The following is an 8,261-nucleotide window of genomic DNA, read 5'->3' as shown; positions in this document are numbered from 1 at the left end:
ATATAGAGCAATGACTTTCAAACTGTGCCAGATTCACTGAGAAACTTGGTAAAACAGATACTGGAGCCCCATCCCCAGAGTTTTTGATTTAGTGAGTCTGCAGTAGGGCCAAATTTTTTGTTTCTAACACATTCCTAGATGGTGCTGAAATTGTTTGTGGACTACACTTTGACCTTGATATAGATGCAGAGCTGTTACTCTTGGGTGCTGGAGGACAATCTCAGCTTTTGGCTTCTGATTGAAAGCAATATTAAAATACATCAGCTGAGACATCTTAAGTTATTCTGATACTGATAATCACAACATACCTGATTACTATTCTCAATTCTACATTGTTTTTATTTTTATTTTATTTCAGAGAGGCAGGGAGAGGAAGAGAAAGATAGAGACATCAATGATGAGAGAAAATAATTGATTGGCTGCCTCCTGCACACCCCCACCTGAGGATCGAGTCCGTAACCTGGGCATGTGCCCTGACTGGGAATCAAACCTTAATCTCCTGGTTCATACATTGACTCTCAACCACTGAGCCACGCCAGCTGGGCTTATTTATTTATTTTTATTTAACAAGTATTTATTAGTCATTTGAAATGTGTCAACCACACTCTAGGCATCTAAGTAGTGTTGATGAACAAAACAGAAATTCCCCTCCCTCCTTAAACATATATTTTAGTGGAGAAAACAATGAATGGAAAATATAATTGCAAGGTTATAAAGTATGTTCTAAATAGAGTGGTACTATGGCAATATATATAACATGACATTAATTTGCATTCCATCAAGGAAGCTTCTGGTGTGGAGGAAACATGTCTGAAGGCACTCCTCTGGTGTGTCCTGGGGTGGGGGAGGGGCATTGGTAGGTGGATGACTAGTGGTAGCATCTTGGGCAGACTGAACACACATAGGGCTTCTCTCCCATGTGGATGCTCTCATGAGCCAGAAGGTTGGTTCTGTGGCTGAAGGACTTGGTACACATGCTGCATCTGAAAGGTTTCTCTCCTGCATGAATCTTCTGGTGCAGGTGTAGGTCTGAGGCCTGGAAGAAGCCTTCGTTGCATGCAGCACAAATAAATGTCCTCTCATTGTGTCTTCTCGCATGGACGTTTACCCAAGAGAAATACCTAAAGATCTTGGGACACTTTTCACATTGGTATGACTTTTGGGCTTCGTGGAATCTTTCTTGGTTCCCCCTACATGTGGAGTTTCCTTCATTGCTCTGGTGGGTAAGAACAAGCTCAGGGGAGACCTGGTCCAGCCAGCAGAAAAATGCCGGTCCCACCTCCATGAGGACATCTTGGTAAGAGGCTCCTTTCTGAGACCTGGAGGTGCCTAGACTTGCTCTTTTGGAGCTGAGTGGATTCGCCAAAGAAACACTTCTCTCCTCAGGCCTGGGACAGTACTCTTCCTGGATAATGAGTAGGGAACGTGTTTGATTGCCTTGATTAGTAATGCTTCAGTAGTTTTCAAAGAAATGTTGCCACCATTTTCTTTACTTTCATCTCCTTGTCCTGTTTGCAGAGAAGTATCTTGGGGAGTCCAGGAAGGCGTCTCCACATTTGCCTCTGTTAGGGTTCCTATTGACAACTGTTTTGTTAGATGAACAATGACTTATTTTAGGGCATATTCTTAGAAAAGAGGGCTTCCTGTCCCTGCATGTGGATGTGGACCAAGGCAGGGCGCTCCATGTAATCATCACTCAGGTCTGCCATGAATGTCTCCAGGTTTCTGCCACTTGATTCCCATTTTCCTTTCAATGTGGACCTGTCGCTGCAGTGCCTATTGAACATAAACTGTGCCAGGACCACTTGAAAAATAATTTCATCCTTGCTGTGTTTTTCTGGCTTTAGTCATTACTGAAATTACTTATAGAGTCTTGCAGTTCCTGCCTTGCACACAACTTACACACACACACACCTTTCAAAGAGCAGGTTTTTGGCTAGGTTTAAAGTCCATATTTTCTGATCCACAGTCATCCCTGCACGGTTCAGATAGAAATGAGGTTCTAAGATTTAAATCCATTCTTAGCAATATTTCTCAGAGACTCAACTTCCAGGATTCAGTACTTGAACTCCTGTGTTGATGGTGGTGGATGCTTTAACAGACTGAGCTCCTAGAGAAGATTGAACTTCAAACTGGGCAATCCTGGAGGGACCAAAGGCTGAGCTGCTGTGTGACTGGCTGGCTGCACTGGATTCCTCTTCAATTCTACATTGTTTTTAGTTTTCTGTTCTTCTGCATACTGCCTTTGAATGCAAAGCTCAGTTTGAAGTAAAAAAGAATAAGAAAATTACTCAATCAATACTTGTTGAACCAGATAATTCATCTCAAGTGAAAAGCACAGCAACATATTTTCCAGTTCTGTAATTTTCCAAGATTTCTCATTATTTCTTTTTACAGGTGAAAACTTGGGGTAATCAATTAAACAGTAAATCAAATATTGTGATCCAAATACTGTCTGACTCACAGCTTGGGACACACAAAAGCATCAGACTTAGGGCCAGCCTTTTATGTCAGTTAGTTGCTATTTGTATCAGAGGTCAAACACTGGAGTTTCCGTGCTAGCTGGAAGACATGTTTTATTCTGTTTTCTCTGTGTATTTTATGTGATGTCTATTATGGACTGAATGATTACCACCCCTACAGCCCCCAATTCGTATGTTGAAATCCCAACATCTCAGTGTGGAGATGAGGGCCCTAAGGAAATAATTAAGGTAAAATGAGGTCATAAGGGTGAGGCCCTAAATCCTATAGGATTAATATTCTTATAAAAAGAGAGAAAAAACTATCTATTCTCTCTCTCTCTCTCTCTTTCTCTCTCTCTTCTCCACTTGCATCTACCAAGGAAAGGACCTGTAAGACACAATGAGAAGGTGGCTGACTACAAACCAGAAAGAGAGCCCTCACCAGAAACCAAACATGTTGGCACCCTGATCTCAGACTCTCAGCCTCCAGAACCATAGAGAAAAGTTTCTGTTGTTTAAGCTACTCAGTATATGGTACAGGTATTTTGTTTGGGCAGCTCAAGCAGACTAATACCATACTTACCTGCTATTGACCCAGAGTGTTTTATAAAAATTTGAATTGGTCATTGTACTGGGTAGTTTCCAGGTGCAATGACCAATTGCAGGTCTACTCTCCACCATTCTCCCTCCTCCACTTATCCTAATTTGAGTATCTGTTTTCTATTAGAAAAACTAATAATATGATTGTCAAAATTTTAAAAATGGAGATATTTTGCATGAAAATAAATCTGGATTGTCATATACTCATGAGAAATTAGAAAATCTGGCAACAATGCTGGCAATAATAAACTGGCACTTCCTTTTTAGACTAGGCATTAGCTCTCAAGTTGGCCATAGCTCCCACTTGGCATGCCTCACTCAATTACCTTACCAGGCTGGCCTCTGTGGCCATCTGAGAGTACTATCTCCATTCTTCAGGAGATAATATGAAGGGCTAAAAGCTCATATGCTTGGAAATTTCTTTGACTGGCTGCTGTAGGTGCTACTAGTAACAGCTCACAATTGCAACCTTTTGATCACCTATGCTTGGGTGATCAAAGCCACTTAGCTTCTTAGTGCCTAGGAATTTTCCTCCTAGATTAACAATGCATTCTAAGATGGACACCTCCATCCTAGAAGAAACAATCATTTATCCTGACCAGGCTTGATATATCTTCTAGACGTGGGCTTGCCTTTACTTCCACAGTGCCTCGGCCAGCCCCACTGCCAGGTTCATTGACTTAGTATCCTGCATAGCATCACTTTGGATCAAGGGGCACACTTTATGGTCAAAGGAGTGCAATGGAGAGCAGATGACTGTGGGATCTACAGGTCATGCCACATACCATGTCATCCCATCATCCAGAAGTTACTGGTATGATCAAACAGAATGACCTCTTAAAGACATAGCTGAGGCATCAGCTTGAAGATGACTTTTCATGAGACTGGGGCACTATCCTTTAAGATAAAGCATAGAATTTTAACCAATGGCCATTGTATTGGTCCTGTATTCCCAAGAACTAGAAAATATGGGCCCAGGACCCAAAGCGTGGAAGTAGGAATGACCTCATTCACCATCACTCTGAGTTCAAGTTGAGCAATTTTAGTCTCTTGTTTCTGAAGGGGAAATTTTTCCACCAGGAGGACACAGTAAGAGTCATTCTAAACAGAAATCGCTGGCTTCCACCTTGTCACACAGGAGCTCCCACACTGGTGAGCAAAATTAACCCTGATCATTGCAAGGAGGTAGCACAGCCATGATGTGGGTAAAAGGAGAAATATCTATAGCACATAGGGGAGACACTGGGCCATCTCCTGGTATTCTCAGGCTCAGTTTTACTGTGGCCAGTCACCATGACCATGACCTAATAAGGACATGGTACTCAGAAGCTCAGAATCCTCAGGAAAGAGGGTCTGGGTCTTCTATAGTTTTCTCCTGCACAAGGATCTTCATCTTTGGCTCTAGGTTATCCTAACAACCAACCTAAATTATTGTCCCTCTCACTGACACTATATTAAAACATCCCATCTCTCAGCTAACATCTTCAGGGTATTATGCTAGTTTGCTGAGAATATAATCTTACAAGCATCTAGAGGCAAGAGTGGCCTGCTTTATGGCATTGAGCATTTTGCCCATGAGACCTGAGGCATCTGCATATTTCAAAGGCCCCTGAAGGCCTATAAAACTGTAGAAACGAAGTTACTCTTAATGCAGGTAAAATGAAAAAGGTGGGTAAGCTAATTATCCAGAGCCTGAATGTAGTCTAAATAAATACCAAAGAGCTGAGGTAGACATGTTCTAAAGTTAAATTATTTAGATTACTTAAGTTTTCTACTTCATATAGCTTATGCAGATCTGAAATCAGAATCTTTTGAAGTTGCAGTAACACTCTTTGTATACTACGTTTTTGTTTTATTTTGTAATTCCTGAGACTGACAGACCTGAAGAATATGAGTTTAACTATTAAGCAAGAATTTTCCAAGTAATAACAATTAGTATAACACTTTTCTATGCCAACTTATAAATAACTTCCACATTGTGGTATTTTTTTTCTCTTTTCTTCACTTTCACACTTTAGTCATTTCCCAAATCTTAATTATTTCGTTGAGTGAGACAAAACTCTGGAATACAGAAAGAGATTCTTGTCTTAAATATATCTCCGTATACTGGTGCCTGGAACCATTAGGACATTGGGAAATGACACTTTTTTTTCTTCACAAAGCATACAGCAAACAGTGGTGTTTACAATGATGAAGGAGAAAAATAAAATTTCACTTTATTGGTAATAAAAGTAATAGGTGTTGGTGTTTTTGCCATAACAGTTACCCAAACTACTTAGTTTTTATATCAGACTGATATTTATTTTCCTCTAAGATTTCCTTTGGAAAAAAAATGCAAGCCTTCTGAAAGTGTTTCTACTTTTTCTTAAAATCATAACACATTACTTGCAAATAAATATTTCCAATGCTTAATAGTCACTCTTTTGAAAAATTTTGTAAATTGTATTTTTAAAACTATACAAAATCTCTTTAAGGCTTATTTGAACACATTAAGTATGCTTTTTTAATTTTAATTTTAATTTTAGAGGTTTTTCTCAGTTAAGTGATGGTACTCTTTAATTTCATAAGTTTCATTTTAGGTTAGCCTTGAAGTATCATGAATTTAATTTGATTATTGTAAGATGTGATTTTCAATTGTCTTTCTCTGTGTGATATTACCCAACTTCAGAAGATATTCAGAATGTTCTCTTTCTCTCTTCCTCGCCCTCTTCCCTTCCCTCTCCTTCTCTTTCCTTCCTGAGCTCTATCTGAACCTTAAGTGATGCTGAACAAGGCAGTCAGGTGTTCCGTGGAAGGGGGCAGCCACGATGGCCCAGCACAGGGTGCAGAAGCCCAAGACAGTGAAGAGGACAGTCACACGACAGGTATGCACAATGGGATGCTGGAGCCTCAGTGGGGGGAGGAGCACTTGTGCAAATGTGTTGGAGCCTGTGCAGTGTGAACTCATGGGGCATGACAGCCAAATAGGGTCATGAACCCTGAACTGAGTCAGAAGAATTCCAAGAAGGGGTCAGCCCAGTATGGAGTGTCAGGTGAGGAGAGTGTCTACACAACTTGGAGGTTGAACTAATTGGCACAGTGTTGGAGCCTGGGCAAGTTGGAAATGGTGTCCATAGTCGAGGGAAGCAGAGAGACTCTGCAGCACTGGGTTGGTCTGGAGTCTTAAAATCTGAGTTGGTGTCCACACACACAGGTAACCAATTACAGAATAATGGAATCCAAGCAGGTGAGAAGGGCATCCACATGGGGAGTGAGGGGGTGTCTGGAGCAGAGTGTTGGGTTGAGAGGATTATCTGCTTGGGTTAAGCGGCAGTAATCAGTCACATACAGGGAATGGAGTCTGAGAATTAGAGTATCATAAGAAAGCCATATTACGTTCCTAATTTTGATGATTACAGGATATTGCAGTTATGTAAGGGGATGTTCTAGTTTGTAGGAAATGCACGAGAAGGAGTTTGGGTATAACGGATCATTCTGGCACCAACTTACTTCTGAATGGTACAGGGCATGCTCTGCTTAGACATCTGACTCCTTTTAATCTGTACTTAAGTCTCAGTCCAAAGGCCACCTCAGAAAGCCTGTCTCTGGCCCTAACCAGTTTGGCTCAGTGGATAGAGCATCAGCCTGCAGACTGAAAGGTCCCAGGTTTGATTCCGGTCAAGGGCATGTACCTTGGTTGTGGGCACATCCCCAGTAGGAGGTGTGCAGGAGGCAGCTGATCAATGTTTCTAACTCTCTATCCCTCTCCCTTCCTCTCTGTAAAAAAATCAATAAAATATATTTTTTTAAAAAAAAGAAAGAAAGCCTGTCTCTGGTTTCCTAAGGGAAAGTAGCTCTTTCTACCCTTAATCATAGTCTCTGTCTTATTAAGAGTTTCTCCATAGAACTCTGAAATTATCTTCTTTAGTTATTTGTTCTTTATCTATCTTCTCTAGGCAGAGATCTTGCTTTCCAGCACACTGCTGTATTTCAATACCTAGAACCAAATATAGTTCTCATTGTGAATGAATGAATGAATGACAAAAATATAAGGTAAAAATATAGACTCTATAGGAGGGACTTTTGAAACATGAAAACATTTTTCAGTTCAAAAAATACAGTTAAATAAAAAAAATAGTTGGACATTATAAAAAGTTAAAAATTATAATTTAAATAACTTTTAAACACAGTACTCTGATGATACATTCTTAGAGAGATGAATTCTCCCACATCCTTAGTGAAATGTAGTCCAAAAACACAGCATAGTACTCGACAGGTAATAATCACTCAATCACTCAATAAATATTAATACTGATTATTGTCATTACCCTAAAACCCGTAATAACTCTTCATGGAATAAGACTGTCATTTAGCTGGTAATTAAATGGTGCATATTTATAAAAATACATTAAAAATATTGTTTCTTCTCTTCTGTGTCAATTTTAGGGAAATAAATATAAAAGATTATTTGCACCTGCATGGAAAAAGCATCTTAGAATGTCTTTACTTCATATCCCTAGTTTTGCTTTTCTCTGTTGCAAATTGACTCCTCTTTTCCAACTGTAAAAATGACAGAGCTATTAATGTATTTAATCACATGTTGCACAGGAAATGTGAATGATGAAGAAATAAAAGAATGAGCAAATGGATAAATTACCCTGAAAGTTAGGTCATCTGATTACACTCCCAAAGCCTGAGGAAGCTATGAGCTTCTGCTTTACTCTAGGTGTCTGGGGTCAGAGGGCACTTGCATGTGCTAACTGGATTTGGGGTTAATCAGCTCTTTTGTGTTCTTTATCTTCTAACACTATTCATAATTTCACTGTTTTTTTTATTATTTTTTTGTGTGTGGTCTATGAATGGTTTCTCTAATGTATATTTAGGCAGAATAATTTGCATAAGGAATTTGTGATTGAAATGGTTCCAGGAAAACACACTAAGCAAAAACTTCTAGTTGCTTCTAGCTGGAGAGTCATTAATTTATGTGTCGACCACCAGTTGTATATGAAAGGAGGATCTAATTTTTATTTTATCTTTATTGTTGAAAGTATTACAGATGTCCGCTTTTTTCCCCTCTTTGACCTCCTCTATCTCACACCCATCTCCCCACCCCACCCTTGGCATACCGCACTATTGTCTGTGTCCATGGGTTTTGCTAACCCCTATCACTCATTAATAGATCCACACAATTAGTTTCACAGATTGAATAGTTTAACAGAT

The 8,261-nt window shown here is 39.7% G+C and overlaps 1 pseudogene; it reads right to left on the bottom strand.

Annotated features, from left to right (window-relative positions):
• Window positions 1-868: 868 nt before the first annotated feature.
• LOC102247716 lies at window positions 869-3,633 on the bottom strand (annotated as a pseudogene).
• Between the last annotated feature and the right edge of the window lie 4,628 nt (window positions 3,634-8,261).

Source organism: Myotis brandtii, unplaced genomic scaffold, assembly GCF_000412655.1.
Source record: "Myotis brandtii unplaced genomic scaffold, ASM41265v1 scaffold702, whole genome shotgun sequence".
Lineage (NCBI taxonomy): Eukaryota > Metazoa > Chordata > Mammalia > Chiroptera > Vespertilionidae > Myotis > Myotis brandtii.
This window is presented reverse-complemented; position numbering and strand designations above follow the sequence as displayed.